The 17286-nt window shown below is 41.9% G+C and overlaps 1 protein-coding gene across 4 annotated transcripts in view; it reads right to left on the reverse strand.

The window, feature by feature from the left end:
• The window catches only part of LOC139583739 (MAGUK p55 subfamily member 7-like), a 268462-nt gene that overhangs the window by 228368 nt on the left and 22808 nt on the right, over positions 1–17286 (reverse strand). Inside the window, exon 1 of one of the 4 annotated variants that reach the window (XM_071415153.1) lies at positions 8130–8194. The exons of the other annotated variants lie outside the window; for them this stretch is intronic. The gene's annotated coding sequence lies outside the window, so the exon portion shown is untranslated. Of the gene's footprint in view, positions 1–8129; positions 8195–17286 lie in introns of those variants that run through there. 4 annotated transcript variants of the gene reach the window in all.

The following is a 17286-nucleotide window of genomic DNA, read 5'->3' on the forward strand; positions in this document are numbered from 1 at the left end:
CCTAATCGCCCATCATCAGTGCCCGACCTCTCTAATGCTCGTGTGGCTGAATAGAAGCAAGTCCCTGCAGCAATATTCCAACATCTAGTGGAAAGCCATCCCAGAAGAGTGGAGGCTATTATAGCAGCAAAGTGGGTACCAACTCCATAGTAATGCCCATCATTTTGGAATGAGATGTTAGACGAGCAGGTGTCCACATACTTTTGGTCATGTAGTGTTCCTAGTCAGTTGCACAACTGAATACATTCAACCGATATGAATGAGTCTATGAGAGCATAGCCCCCCCTCTGTTCCAGCCAGAGTCTAAATCTTCTCTTTCCTCGAGGACCATAGCAACATACAGTACCATGCCACCCATGGATTACATGAACAATTCATATACTGTAAGTCAATGGGACCAAAGCCCCCGGTCTGTCACGGCTACAGCCTGGATCTAAATTAGCCAGAGGACGGCTCGAAAGCCACTAACTGTTATTTATGCTACCAGGAAGTTTCCAAGCCATTGAGCATCCTCAATACTCTGACGCACAGCCCAAAAAGGGAGAACCCAGTTTCTCAGAATCTACGATAAACCCCAATGGAGGACGTATTAAAACTGTTCAAGGAGAATTCTTTGAGATTAAATGAATAGGGGGAAAGGTAAGGAAGGGTGAAAAACTGTTTAACATCATGATGACTTCAGGATGACCATGGGAATGTGCTTTTCTGTCTGTCTGCATCCCAAATGGCACCCTATTCCCTATATAGTGCGCTCCTTTTGACCAGAGCTCTTTGGGTCCTGGTCAAAGGTAGTGCACCATATGGAAAATGGGGAGTCATTTGGATGCAGCCATTCTGTCCTTGGCCTATGATCTGAATAATTCCCTGTGCTGTCAAATATTACTTTATTACTGTCACCGTTTCCATTTTTATCAATGCCTGACTGCAAAGAGCAAGGAGTCAAGGATTGTAATTTCTCACCGAATGTGTCCGTTTCCTGGCACACTGTAAACGATAGGCTAGCACGCACACAGACTTTTCCCTGAACTTTAATAACACAATCAAAAGGAGGCCCAGAATCTGATATGCAAAAGCCTGAACCACTCCCAAGTAGCCTAATCCCTCCCCCCTCCAAGTTCAATATTAGCCTACTGCCAGGAACAGCAAACATACCAGCAACCTAACAAACAAGTAGACCAGGTCTACAGTACACTCCCAAAGATTCATTAACCCCAATGAAGATCATGCACAAATATACCAATAAGCAGATGATTAGGAGAAGACCATCCTAATCAGTTGGCCTTTATGTAAAGGCCAACCTGTTTGGCTGCAGTGGGCTTCTAGGTAGCCTGGTTAAACCTGCTTGCATGTGTGTATATATATATATATATATATATATGTGTGTGTGTGTGTGTCTGTGCGTGGACTTCCACAACAATCAAGTCTGGTCTACCTACTCCCTAGCCAGCCAATGAACCAGCCCCTTTCCACCCAACGACTCCGCATCTCTGTCCCAAATGGCACCAAATTCCCTCTATAGTGCACTACTTTTGACCAGGACACATAAGTCTCTGCTCAAAAGTAGTCTCAGTGTGTTACCTCCCCCAGCCTGGCCTCAAGGTCAAGCTGTAAGACCAGGGTATTTATTCTGGTGTTTCTCATAACAATAACTTTCCCTTGGCTTTCCAGTGCTTTTTCATTCGATTTCTAACTTTGCTAAAGGGGACAATGAGCCCTCTAAAAGCGTCCTGTAATGCCGTAATAATGCTTCCCTATACGTAATAAGGCCCCAGTTAGCACCCTCCAATTATAGGCTCTGGTCCTGCACTTGCTGAAGGGCTGGAGAGAAAGAGATGGGACATTAACACTTTGTGCAATGAGGCCGTTGGCTGTTTTTAGAGCCTGAGTTTTAGCGCCGGGTTGCACTGAGGAGCAGAGCACAGCTAAACGGAGCTAAGCACAGTGGTAGTAGTGAGACTCCCTGGTTCTGACTCAGGCGGTGAAACCCTAGAGGGCTGAGGGAGATGGGAGAAGGTTAAACCTGTCAGAGATTAAGCATAAAAGAATGACAAACTGAATTGCTTTCATGGAGGACTGGCTTGAATTGTGAGGATGACCACACAATTTATTTTCATCATGAGCCAAATCTATTGGTTATCTACTCAAAGTTGCAAAGGAAATGCTGTGATCTATGTAATATACACAAGAGACCAGCAAAATGGATAAAAGAGTGGCGGTATAGCAGAAACAGTGACATTAGTGGTCAAAACATGGTACTTCCATACTACTTTATGGTAAATAATGCAAGTGATTACAATTAATAATTTCTATGAACAGGGGGGGAAACGTCACCAGATTCACAGGGAATACATAACATAGTATGGAGAAGCAATACTCCAAGCCGCAGCTTCATACTCCTGATCCTGTATACAGGTTGTTGGGGTTGGATTGGCATGGGGTGCGGGGGTCCATGGGTGGCTTAAGACAATTTTTGGGTGATTCTTCATGTCTTACTCATTGGTAGGAAGAAGTTTACTCCAAATTGGATGTTGGGTACAATATTCATTGAAAATGATCTGAATCCTATTGATTAAAATGTCCAATTTGGGTGCAATCAATTAGCTTAATTTCTCTTAGATTAAATGAAATTTCAACAAGGTAACATTTCAGGATTGCCAAATCGTACTTATTTCTAATAAACGATTTCAGAACAATCTGAGATGGGTGTCATGGCTTGCTTAAATAACATGGAACGACTCAATTGAGAAAGAAAAAGCTGAGGATAATGTGGTGGTGGTTCAAATTCCAAGCGTCCACGCAAGATCAGACAAGAAGCCACATTGCATCACATTAACTGTGTGAGATGACAACAGCTACGTAGGCTTCTGTGGAATTTTCAATAAAATGACCGGCAGGCAGAGCAGCATTTTCTTGTTGCTTTGCAGCAATTCCACGGTAACGTTATTAGGTTATGGCTCAGATTGTTCACATTAAAATGTAGGCCAGCAGTACCAGCCAAAAGTTTGGACACCTACTCATTCAAGGGTTTTTCTTTATTTTTACAATTTTCTACATCAGGCCTTCGTATTGGTGTCCTTTAGTAGTGGTTTCTTTGCAGCAATTCGACCATGAAGGCCTGATTCATACAGTCTCCTCTGAACAGTTGATGTTGAGATGTGTCTGTTACAGTGAAGCATTTATTTGGGCTGCAATTTCTGAGGCTGGTAACTAATGACCTTCTCTGCAGCATAGGTAACTCTGGGACTTCCTTTCCTGTGGTGGTCCTCATGAGAGTCAGTTTCATCATAGCCCTTGATGTTTTTTGCGACTCCACTTGAAGAAACCTTCAAAGGTCTTGACATTTTCTGCATTGACTGACCTTCATGTCTTAAAATAATGACTGTCGTTTCTCTTTGCTTATTTGAGCTGTTCTTGCCATAATATGGACTTGGTCTTTTACCAAATAGGGCTATCTTCTGTATACCACCCCTACCATGTCACAACACAACTGATTGGCTCAAATGCATTAAGGAAAGAAATTCCACAAATTAACTTTTTTTAAAGCACACCTGTTAATTGAAATTCATTCCAGGTGACTACCTCACGAAGATGGTTGAGAGAATGCCAAGAGTGTGCAAAGCTGTCATCAAGGCAAAGGGTGGCTACTTTGAAGAATCTAAAATATATTTTGATTTCTATTACACTTTTTTGGGTTACTACATGATTCCATGTGTTATTTCATAGTGTTGATGTATTAACTATTATTCTACAATGTAGAAAATAGTACAAATAAAGAAACCCTGAATAGTTGTGTCCAAACTTTTGACTGGTACTGCATGTCAAACAAAAAACATTGACTTCAAAGTTAACAAAACCACACAACTCTACGCACAAGGACTACTTTTAACACAGAACATTTCACAAAAACACATTTACTTGAAGAACTGTGCAGGTGCAAAGTTTGGTACCAGAATAATAGTTTTTATGTGTCCACTGCTTCCAAAAACACTTAAATATCTGCTCTGAATTAAGATTCAAAGATGTCTGTGGAAAGAATGGAGTGTCAGCTATGACATGGCCCCATGAGTTTGAATACATCTATGTTGGTTATTGAACTACAGTAAGTGAAGTGGATTTCCATCTATATGACCAGAAATCAAAGCCTTTGATTATTCAACATTTTTAGGAAGGAAAACAGTTTAAAAACATATGCGCCTTAATAAAAAATAATGTTTTATTGACTATTATCTTTCATTTGACACCCAATTTGACCAGTGGCGTGTATTCATGGCTGCCAAGGGAAGCCAGGCTTCCTATTTCTTTTTTACCAAGAAAACATTTTTTACATAATTTATCTTTCCTCTCTCTGTTTCATCCTTTACTTCAATTCGCAAGAGGCTGACTGTATCCCACCGGAGAGAGCATCTGAGCAAGCGAAACAGCGCCCCGCCCCTCTGTCTCTGTATTTGTATTTGACCCTTTTATAAATTAGTCATGGATGGAGACACGGATTTGGACTTCTGGTTTAACTTCATTCTTCGTATTGGCCAATGAATATAAGGGCGATTGTGATCCAACCAATAATTACGACATTGTGCCCCTGGCCAGAGAGGATGGAAGTACAATATGTAGCTAGATGTGATGAAACAAACGTGTCTTATTGTCGCGGCCATTAGGCCTCTGTATCACGGTCACAAGGCATATGAACTAATAGGTCATAGAGCAAACAACACAATTAACACAACACATAGGTTGTAATGCCTTTCCCCCCCCCCTGGATTCCCCAGTGATTTTAGTCACACACCACAACTGAATGTTCTATTTACTTCACATGGGTCCTTTGGCTAAGAGCCACTGACTGTAGTACAGCTATGTCTAAGGGGCATTGCTAAACATCAGCTGACAGGCAGTACTTATGCTTACTTCTGTTTTAGTGACAAAATGTCAACAAGACAGGTTTGTAGGCTAATAGCTAAGAGAAAATATGCACAGTGTGGAGTTGCTAGACAGCTTACTTGTACTTCTTTGGAGGAAGTGGGGGGAAAACACACGAGGCTTATCAGGGAAAAGGTAGAAACAACAAAAAGGCAAATAAATGAACAAGTTTCATTCATCAACAAGTCTCTAAAAAGTCCCCCAGCCAGACCAATTAAAACATTCCTGCTGCGAGGGAGAGAAAACTGGCCATGGACCTGCTGAAGATTCATCATCATTCACTGATTACTGGGCAGCAAGCGCCATGGACCTGAGATGAGGAGAGGCCAGGCCAATGACTTTAATTTACAAGGACCAGCAGAGGGCAGGAGGGGCAGGGGAGACTGGGTCTATGCACCCCGGCACTCCATGAGTCACCCCATTACACAGTGTGTACCACTCACAGGCTACGAGTAAGGGTCCACTGTCTCTCAGCGTGAAAATGGACATCAAGGGACTTTCCAGTTTCCTCATCATTGTGCCAATGTGACACTGGATGAAACAAAGATCCAAATAAAGTTGCCTAGTTACTCAGTTTCCTTTGAAAAGGTTCAGCACTATTGTTACTTAATTCCTTTGCTTTTTTATGGAGAACATTGCTAACAAACAATGTCATGCTCCCGTATAGATTCCCGCAAATTGGTTTATGGGTCGTTTCCATGCCATTTCAGAGATCTGTCACACCCAACAACTCAGGTTGTTCTAAAAATAATTTCTGTAGTTAGAAACAGATAATATAAAAATTCCTACAAATCAAACTTTGTCACATGCGCTTAATACAACAAGTGTAGACCTTACTGTGAAATGCTTACTTACAAGCCCTTAACCAACAGTGCAGTTCAAGAGAGTTAAGACAACTAAAAGTAAAAAATAATTTAAAAGTAACACAATAACATAACAAGGCTGTATACAGTGGGTACCGGTACCGAGTCAGTGTGCGGGGGTACAGGTTAGAGGTCATTTGTAGGTAGGGGTGAAGTGACTATGCATAGATAATAAACAGCGAGTAACAGCGGGGGGGGGGGGGGGGGGGTTTAATAGTCCGGTGGCCATTTGATTAATTGTTCAGCAGTCTTATGGCTTGGGGGTAGAAGCTGTTAAGGAGCCTTTTGGTCCTAGACTTGGCGCTCCGGTACCGCTTGCCATGCGGTAGCAGAGAAAACAGTCTATGACTTTGGTGACTGAAGTCTCTGACAACTTTATGGGCCTTCCTATGACACTGCCTATTATATAGGTCCTATTATACAACATTATATAATTTGACCAGTGTCACATTTATTGAGTATTATATCATTTAAAATGGCCAATTTGGGTGAAATCAATTAGCTTAATTGCTGAGAAATTATATTTCAACAAAATAATGTTGCAGGAATGCTAATCTTGTTTGTTTTTACTATTTCAAAACAATCTGAGATGGTGAGTGTTGAAATCCTCTTTCTTGTGCTTTTTGAGAGGTGGAATGACCCTTATGAGACTGCATGCACAGTAGTCTGTGCAGTGAGTGTGTCCCGTCTGGCAATAAAGGCCCCCATTGTCTGTGAAACCAAAAACAAATGAGTAAGCCCTGAGCATCAGCACCTGTCATCTCCCTCACACCCCTCCCTGTTAATCACTACGACTGACCCAAATGAGCCAGCCACGCAGAAGAGATTCACATAATAATCATTACACACTCTCTCTCTCTCTTACACACAACTACGCACACACACACACCCCTTGTTCTCAACATTCCTCAGACACAATAATATACAGTCCCCGCCAAGCAGGCCGTAGTGGATTCTGTCTGTCGGTGTATTTTCCACCCTCAGCTATCCTCTCATCTAATTGTTGCCTTGCCTGTGAAATGTGAACCAAGGGAGAGATTAGACGTGAAGGAGTATAAAATACAAGCGCTAAGAAGCAATCGATTTAAAATAAATCAGATTTATGATCCTGGATTCAGGTGGGTGAATCTAAAACACTGTACGGACGGAGAGCAGGAGGCGATGAGAAGGGTGAGTTTAGTAACAGAGACCGGCTGGCTGTGGAATGGTTGGTTCCCTTGAGGCTTCAAAGCACAAACTCCCTGAAACTCCCACCACCTCCACTCTGGGATTAGGAGGAGTCTGTATATCACTTGAGCTCACTTTTTACCGCTTTAAAATGCCTTGATAACGCCTTGGAATGTACCTCCCTTTCTGACATGGGAGGACAGAGAGAACGGAGAGACAACCCATATGCCTCTTTTTGGCATGAGGAGTGAGTTGTACCCGCAAAACACCAGTCTCAACGTCAACAGTGAAGAGGTGACTCCGGGTTGCTGGCCTTCTAGGCAGAGTTGCAAAGAAAAAGCCATATCTCAGACTGGTCAATAAAAATAATAACATCCTCCTACTTCCCGTTGCCATTCATAAACTATGCAACGTGGTTAGATGTCCATGGTATCACATCGGGAGTAGTAAATCAAAGGATTTCCTAGGTGTCATTTCCTAGGATGTCAGGGATTGCCTGACAGTGACACTTAAGTGAGTGACTTTCGTCTCGTCAGTCAGCGTAGCCTACTGAATCGCATCGGTGAGAGAGCCGTTCTTTTGGCGCCCTAATTTGCACAGGCAACTGGTACAGTAGGCCAAGGCTGTTTGCCGATAACCTGCAAATAAATTATGAAAACATTCAATGAAAATTGTGATTCATCACTGCAGGAACAATAGGTAGTGGAGAGCCTCATTCTGGTCCAAATATGATAATTAGTGCCCTCACGGAATTCAGGCATTAAAACAGAATTCAACAATGTAATTTTTTTTATTGGACTTGGTAGGGAATCAACTAAATGTATTGAAAATGTATTAAATTTGCCCAATATTATCATAAGACGTGAACAGATTCAGGGACGTCACTACAGATTCATGAATAGAGGGGATAAGCCTCTGTTAGGGGGGGTCTGGGGGGGTCTTTTTTAGAGTAACAACGGGGTGTAAAATCTATCAAAATAAGGTTATTTTTGGTCAAGGTTGGCTAAAAGTATACCTGTCTCATAGTTTGTGTTAGACACTTTATCCAAATAAAGTCCACTCTGTCCCCATCCATCCAAAACAATAACTCAAAGCTTAATAGTTGATTAATCAGCATACATTTTAATTTGTTTGAACTGGAACAAATTTTTATTTGTTTGAACTGGTAAAATCTTAATTTCTCACCGGATTGGCTTTCGGCAGAGCTGCTGGCACTGCCTCTCTTGAAGAATTTTGTATATCCATCTAGCGATAGTTGTTAGCCTACAGTTGAGAAATTGAGGATAATACAATGACATTGTGATCAACACTATGTCACCTTTTCTACACATGATCTACCTGATAATTATTTTGCAATGGCCTACTGAATGAAAGCAATTGAGTATGAAAAGATATGTGCATGATGTTACATCATCGGTCTCATTTATAGCCTGACACAGATAGCAAAACTAAATTAAGGCTGAAAACAAAAATATTCTCTCAAACCTTAACCCTTACCTTAGCCATGGAGTTGATGCTTAACCTTAAACACAAACTCCGAAATGTGACGTTTGAGAAACCTGAATGAAGATCTAATTCGGATATGAGACTGGGAGAACTAGTTGGTCTTGAAAGTACCACAAGCACCTCTGTATACATTTGATAAGCAAGATACAGTTGAAGTTGGAAGTTTACATACACCTTAGCCAAATACATTTAAACTCCGTTTTTTACAATTCCTGACATTTAATCCTAGTAAAAATTCCCTGTTTTAGGTCAGTTATGATCACCACTTTATTTAATTTTTTCCTGACCAACTTACCCTCCAAATACACCTCTGCTGTTTTCAATCAGGATCTCAGTAATCAATGCCTCATTGCCTGCATCCGTTATGGGTCCGCGGTCAAACGACCACCCCTCATCACTGTCAAACGCTCCCTAAAACACTTCTGCGAGCAGACCTTTCTAATCGACCTGGCCCGGGTACCCTGGAAGGATATTGACCTCATCCCGTCAGTAGAGGATGCCTGGTTGTTCTTTAAAAAGAAATTTCCTCACCATCTTAAATAAGCATGCCCTTTTCAAAAAAATGTAGAACTAAGAACAGATATAGCCCTTGGTTCACTCCAGACCTGACTGAACTCGACCAGCACAAAAACATCCTGGGGCGTACTGCACTAGCATGGAAAATTCCCCGCGATATGCAACTTTTCAGGGAAGTTAGGAACCAATACACACAGTCAGTTAGGAAAGCAAAGCTTTTTCAAACAGAAATTTGCATCCTGTAGCTCTAACTCCAAAAAGTTCTGGGACACTGTAAAGTCCATGGAGAATAAGAGCACCTCCTCCCAGCTGCCCACTGCACTGAGGCTAGGAAACACTGTCAAAACCGATGAACCCCCCCCCCCCCCCAAAAAATAGAGAAATTCAATAAGCATTTCTCTACGGCTGGCCATGATTTCCTCCAGGTAACCCCAACCCCGGCCAACAGCTCCGCACCCCCCGCAGCTACTTGCCCAAGCCTCCCAGCTTCTCCTTCACCGAAATCCAGAAAGCAGATATTCTGAAAGAGCTACGAAACCTGGACCCCTACAAATAAGCTGGGCTAGACAATCTGGACCCTCTCTTACTAAAATTATCCGCTGCCATTGTTGCAACCCCTATTACTAGTCTGTTCAACCTCTCTTCGTATCGTCCGAGATTCCTAAAGATTGGAAAGCTGCCGCGGTCATCCCCCTCTTCAAAGGGGGTGACACTCTAGACCCAAACTGTTACAGACCTATATCCATCCTGTCCTGCCTTCCTAAAGTCTTCGAAAGCCAAGTTAACATACAGATCACTGACCATTTTGAATCCCACCGTACCTTCTCCACTGTGCAATCCGGTTTCCGAGCTGGTCACAGGTGCACCTCAGCCACGCTCAAGGTACTAAACGATATCATAACTGCCATCGATAAAAGACAGTAATGTACAGCCGTCTTCAACAACCTGGCCAAGGCTTTCGAATCTGTCAATCACAGCATTCTTATCGGCAGACTTAATAGCCTTGGTTTCTCAAATGACTGCTACGCCTGGTTCACCAACTACTTCTCTGATAGAGTTCAGTGTGTCAAATCGGAGGGCCATTTGTCCGGACCTCTGTCAGTCTCTATAGGGGTACCACAGGGTTCAATTCTCGGGCCGACTCTTTTCTCTGTATATATCAATGATGTCGCTCTTGCTGCAGGTGATTCCTTGATCCACCTCTACGCAGACGACACCATTCTGTATACATCTGGCCCTTCTTTGGACACTGTTAACCAACCTACAAATGAGCTTCAACGCCATAAAACTCTCCTCACGTGGCCGCCAACTGCTCTTAAACACTAGTAAAACTAAATGCATGCTCTTCAACCGATCGCTGCCCGCACCGGCCCGCCTGACTAGCATCACTACTCTGGATGGTTTGGACTTAGAATATGTGGACAACTACATTTACATTTACATTTAAGTCATTTAGCAGACGCTCTTATCCAGAGCGACTTACAAATTGGAAAGTTCATACATATTCATCCTGGTCCCCCCGTGGGGAATGAACCCACAACCCTGGCGTTGCAAGCGCCATGCTCTACCAACTGAGCCACACGGGACCACGTGTGGCTACAAATACCTAGGTGTCTGGTTAGACTGTAAACTCTCCTTCCAGACTCACATTAAGCATCTCCAATCCAAAATTAAATCTAGAATCGGCTTCCTATTTCGCAACAAAGCCTCCTTCACTCACGCTGCCAAACATACCCTCGTAAAACTGACTATCCTACCGATCCTTAACTTCGGCGATGTCATTTACAAAATAGCCTCCAACACTCTACTCAGCAAATTGGATGTAGTCTATCACAGTGCCATCCGTTATGTCACCAAAGCCCCATATACCACCCACCACTGTGACCTGTATGCGCTCATCGGCTGGCCCTCGCTACATATTCGTCGCCAGACCCACTGGCTCCAGGTCATCTATAAGTCTTTGCTGGGTAAAGCTCCGCCTTATCTCAGCTCACTGGTCACCATAACAACACCCACCCATAGCATGCGCTCCAGCAGGTATATCTTACTGGTCATCCCCAAAGCCAACAACTCCTTTGGCCATCATTCCTTCCAGTTCTCTGCTGCCAATGACTGGAACGAATTGCAAAAATCACTGAAGTTGGAGACATATCTCCCTCACTAACTTTAAGAATCAGCAATCTGAGCAGCTTACCGATCGCTGCAGCTGTACATAGCCCATCTGTAAATAGCCCATCCAACTACCTACCTCATCCGCATATTGTTTTTATTTGCTCTGTTGCACACCAGTATTTCTACTTGCACATCCTCATCTGCACATCTATCACTCCAGTGTTATTTCCCTAAATTGTAATTACGCTACTATGGCCTATTTATTGCCTTACCTCCTTACTCCATTTGCACACACTGTGTATAGATTGTCTATTGTGTTATTGACTGTACTTTTGTTTATCCCATGTGTAACTTTGTTGTTGTTTTTTGTTGCATTACTTTGCTTTGCTTTATATTGGCCAGGTCACAGTTGTAAATGAGAACTTGTTCTCAACTGGCCTACCTGGTTAAATAAAGGTGAAATAAAAAAAAATAAGACTGAAATGTCAGAATAATAGTAGAGAATTATTTATTTCAGCTTTTATTTCTTTCATCACATTCCCAGTGGCTCAGATGTTTATATACACTCAATTAGTATTTGGAAGCATTGCCTTTAAATTGTTTAACTTGGGTCAAATGTTTCATGTAGCCTTCCACAAGCTTCCCACAATAAGTTGGGTGAATTTTGGCCCATTCCTCCTGACAGAGCTGGTGTAACTGAGTCAGGTTTGTAGGCCTCCTTGCTCGCACACGCTTTTTCAGTTCTGCCCACAAATGTTCTATAGGATTGAGGTCAGGGCTTTGTAATGGCCACGCCGATACCTTGACTTTGTTGTCCTTAAGCCATTTTGCCACAATTTTGGAAGTATGCTTGGGGTCATTGTCCATTTGGAAAATCCATTTGCAACCAAGCTTTAACTTCCTAACTGATGTCTTAAGATGTTGCTTCAATATATCCACATAATGTTCCTTCCTCATGATGCCATCTATTTTGTGAAGTGCACCAGTCCCTCCTGCAGCAAGGCAACCTCACAACATGATGATGCCACCCCCGTGCTTCACGGTTGGGATGGGGTTCTTCGGCTTACAAGCCCCCACCTTTTTCCTCCAAACATAACGATGGTCATTATGGCCAAACAGTTCTATTTTTGTTTCATCAGACCAGAGGACATTTCTCCACAAAGTACGATCTTTGTCCCCATGTGCAGTTGCAAACCGTAGTCTGGATTTTTTATGGCGGTTTTGGAGCAGTGGCTTCTTCCTTGCTGAGCGGCCTTTCAGGTTATGTCGATATAGGACTCGTTTTACTGTGGATATAGATACTTTTGTACCGTTTCCTCCAGCATCTTCACAAGGTCCTTTGCAGTTGTGTGGAGTGGTTGAAAAACTAGTTTTAATGACTCCAACCTAAGTGTATGTAAACTTCCGACTTCAACTGTACGTAATGAATATACTGTACACAATGGACAATTTATTTCCACTAAATTATGCAAATTACCTACAGACCGATAAGCATGACCAGTCAAATGGATTTACACCGACTGGTATTTCCATCAATGAACAGGCTAAAAAGTATTATTTCGCAAAGGGATTTTCTCTTCTTCCGGCGCCAATTCTATTTTTTTTCTCTGACAAAAGCCAGCTATTAGCCGGTTAACGGAAACCCTGGCCTAGACAATACGCAAAACTACTAACTGAATTCATACATTTTCAGTCATTTAAATTGTCAAGTCATGTCTTTCTACACAACACCACAACTAATTTTTCCAATCGGGGAGGTAAACTTGACAAAAGGTAACCACTTGTTCAATCATTTTGCTGTGTATTTAGGATGGAATCAAGACATTGGAATGGACCAGAGGCCACCAAAAGAGAGTTCCTTCAGCAAACACATTGTAACCCTGGGGGCCATGCCTGGCTGGATACTTTTTCTGTTTGACTGGCTACTCCATGTAATTGCGGAAAACACTGCGGTAAGGTGGCTATTCCCATGACATTGCGTACATCTTTCTCACCACAATATACATCTCTCGTCTCCAGGAGCTAGCCTAACCCAGAAGCCTGTTCTACTTGAGAGCTGCTGCTGCACTGAACAAACTGAACTGTGACATTAAACAGAACCTCTCACACATAGTTACACATACCCTCTCTCTCTCTCTTGACACACACACACAAATCCTCTCTACACACACATACCATGCTTCCTCTATCAACATCAGCCATCCATAGAACAGTTGCCTGGACACAAGTGCCCGTTAGAATTGGCTCCCACCTTTCTGTGGCCTATAAATGAGAACAAATGCTAGAAGTTAGTGTAATATGAATTACAGTGGGGAACTTGGGTGTATAGTGTTACTTGCAATGGCAGAATCATGGGTTCAATTCCCACTGGTGCCACCCATAAAATAATGTATATATAGTCAAATGCATAATTATTAAGCACCAATGATAAAGATGAGCAAAAAAGCCTATAAAATAAATAATACAAATACTGAGCTATATTGTATACTAAAAAGGAAAATTATATTATTTTATACTAAATGGTCATTTCCATGTAAAAGGACCCATGAGCATCAACATGTGGTTTATAGGAGCATATCACATTGGGTGTCAAATGAAAGCTAACAGCTGACTGCACCGCTTGCGTCGCGTGCGCGAGTGTTGCAAAATAAATGTAGAAATCTATATTATTCAATCACTGCACCCATACTGCTCGGCGCGCCAACGAGCGTCTGCATTGCCAAGGGCTAAAATAGAAGTCAGTTCTATTTGTGACGCAGATCGCGCAGCAAGTCCTGCCTCTCCCATCTCCTCATTTGTTTATAGAAGCAGGTACCCACGTGCCATCTCCTCATTGGTTATACGCACGTGGGTGACTGAAAGATGAACAAGGTCAGTGGCGGTAATGCACCTAATTTATGAATGTTGCCAATCGCAATATGAAGTCAAGAGAAGAAAAAGCCTGGAAGGAGGAGAGATGACTAGAAACGATTCGGTTGACCGTTATATGTGTGGATTAATTGGCGGAGTAGAGGACATTGTGCATTTCAGGTAAAATAACAACTCAATGTTTATATCCCAGGACAAATTAGCTAGCAAGTACAAGCTAGCTAGCTAAATTGCCATAAATGTTTAATGCTTTTCGACTTGTCCCCAAATTAATGTAATTGGTTCAGAGTTTGCTTTGATATTTTAACCTGCGCGTCGTGATCGCGTTTGGTGTGGGGGGACAAAATAAATTTAGTCACGATGACGCACGCGCACAGCCGGTTTGGGTTGTTGTAAGAGTGTATATTTTGGGGGAATTACAGGACATATATATTTTTCAACCATTTCCCTCCAAAAAACGAGGAATAAGCAAAGGCTTTGATTCCTGGTCAAACAGATGGAAAAGGGGTCTTAGAAAACATCTCCCAGAAAAAAAGTCTGGAAAGGTGTTAGAAATAAATCTAAACACAATAATGAAGTAAAAGGCCCCTGCCAACTAATATCAACACTTACATTTTGTTTATGAATTATTAAGTGATTAAAACTAAAACTTCCATTACCAAATCGGTAACAGAATTCCTGCAATTGAATTGGCTACAATGAGAAACCACAGTTGGATTCACAAGTTTGGACAGCACAGTACATTACAGCACAGTAGAGTACAGGAAAGTAGTACTGTAATGTACTCTACTGTTTTGTGCTGTACTCTAGTGATCTCGACTTTGATTTCCAAACTTGTGAACAAAGAAGTTGATGATTGGTTCGGATTTGGTCCGGTCCAGACCAACCATATGTGGTCTTTGGGGTTAGAGCTCATTAAAAATAAATAGCCAGTGTTTAGAATAATATCCAAATATGCAAAGGAGGATATTGCCTATTTACACATTTGTGTACCTCACCATGAAGAGAATGACATTCATATCATAACTGTGCATTTCTGTGTAGTACAGATCAGAGACTCATGATGAAATTCCCTTACAGGGTGTAAATCCACTTCACTTACTGTAGTTCAATAACTTAAATAGATTTTTTCAAAGTCAACGTGTCATGTCATATTTTTACAGACATCTTTGAATCTCAATTCAGAGCACGTATTTAACAGAGATATTGGAAAATGGTCACATAAAAAGAACTGAGGGAGATTTTACCGAAATTCAGTTGCCAAACTTTGCATCTTCACAGTTCAAGTAAATGTGTTTTTGTAAAATTGTCAGTGTAAATTGTTAAAAGTAGTCCTTGTGCATAGAGTTTGTTGAACTTTGAAATCAACAGTTTTTTCTGTGGCATATTTTTTTAACTGTAAAATTGGAGTGTCAGCGCAATTCCATTACCACGGAACTGCCCTAATACAAATGCTCAGAGAAAGACATTTGGTTTAACAAGTATTACAACAAAAAATGTAAAAGATAAATAGGGGTCAAAATGATTGGCACCCCTGTTTTCAATACTCTAGCACTCTCCCTTTGTGAGGATAACGACATTGAGCCTTTTTTCTAAAAAGGTTGTATGCGATTAGAGAACACGTTGGGAGGTACATTAGACCAGTCCTCCATAAAGAATCTTTTCAGATCCTTGATATCCTTTGTGTGTTCTTACGGACTGCTCTAAAATTAAATCTTTCTCTGAGCAATTATATTAGTGCAAAATAATATAATTTCCCAATTGTTGAGCATACTACCTCAGGATCTGCATTATTTATACTTTACAAAAATATAAACTCAACATGTAAAGTATTGGTCCCATGTTTCATGAGATGAAATAAAATATCCCTGAAATGTTCCATATGCACCAAAATGTTATTTCTCTCATATTTTGTGCACAAATTTGTTAACATCCCTGTTAGTGAGCATTTCTCCGTTGCCACGTTAACCCATCCACCTGATAGGTGTGGCAAATCAGAAAGCTGATTAAACAGCATGACCATTAAACAAGTGCACCTTGTGCTGGGGACAATAAAAGGCCACTTTAAAATGTGCAGTTTTGTCACACAACACAATGCCACAGATGTCTCAAGTTGAGGGAGCGTGCAATTGGCATGCTGACTACAGGAATGTCCACCAGAGCTATTGCCAGAGAATTTAATATTAATTTCTCTACCATAATGTCATTTTGAAGAATTGGGCAGTACACCCAACCCGGCCTCACAACCGCAGACCACGTGTAATCACACCAGCCCAGGACCTCTTCTTCACCTGCAGGATCGTCTGAGACCAGTCACCCGGACAGCTGATTAAACTGTGGGTCTGCACAACCAAAGAATTTCTGCAAACTGTCAGAAACTGTCTTAAGGAAGCTAATCTGTGTGTTCGTCTTCTTCACCAGGGTCTTGGTCTGACTGCAGTTCAACGTCGTAACCGATTTCAGTGGGCAAATGCTCACCTTGAATGGCCGCTGGATCTTCACGGATGAATCCTGGTTTCAACTGTACCAGGCAGATGGCAGGCAGCGTGTATGACCTTGTGTGGCGAGCGGTTTGCTGAGAAAACATTATGGTATGGGTAGGCATAAGCTACGGATAAACACAACTGCATTTTATCTATGGCAATTTGAATGCACACAGATACCGTGACGAGATCCTGAGGCCCATTGTCGTGCCATTCATCCGCTGCCATAACCTCATGTTTCAGCATGATAACGCACAACCCCAAATCGCAAGGATGTGTACACAATTCCTGAAAGCTGAAAATGTCCCAGTTCTTCCGTTGCCTGCATACTCACCAGACATGTCACCCATTGAGCATGTTTGGGATGCCCTGGATCAACGTGCACAACAGCGTGTTCCAGTTCCCGCCAATTTCCAGCAACTTCGCACAGTCATTGAAGAGGAGTGGGACAACATTCTACAGGCCACAGCCTGATCAACTCTATGCGAAGGAGATGTGTCGCACTGCATGAGGCAAATGATGGTCACACCAGATACAGACCGGTTTTCTGGTCCACGGCCCTAACTTACATTTTTTAAGGTATCTGTTACCAACAGCTTCATATCTGTATTCCCAGTTACATAAAATCCATAGATTAGAGGCTAATGAATTTATTTCAATTGACTGACTTCGTTATATGAACATTAACTCAGTAAAATCTTTGAAATTGTTCCGTTAATATTTTTGTTACGTGTATTTATATTCTTTTTTGATCATATTTATCAAGGGTGCCTCTCCGAGAGGATTATGGCCACATGTTGACTGACAACGTCAAGCAGATGAAATGAACAAAGAGAATAAAGACCTCCCAGCTTGAT

This window comes from Salvelinus alpinus, chromosome 8 (genome assembly GCF_045679555.1).
Source record: "Salvelinus alpinus chromosome 8, SLU_Salpinus.1, whole genome shotgun sequence".
Lineage (NCBI taxonomy): Eukaryota > Metazoa > Chordata > Actinopteri > Salmoniformes > Salmonidae > Salvelinus > Salvelinus alpinus.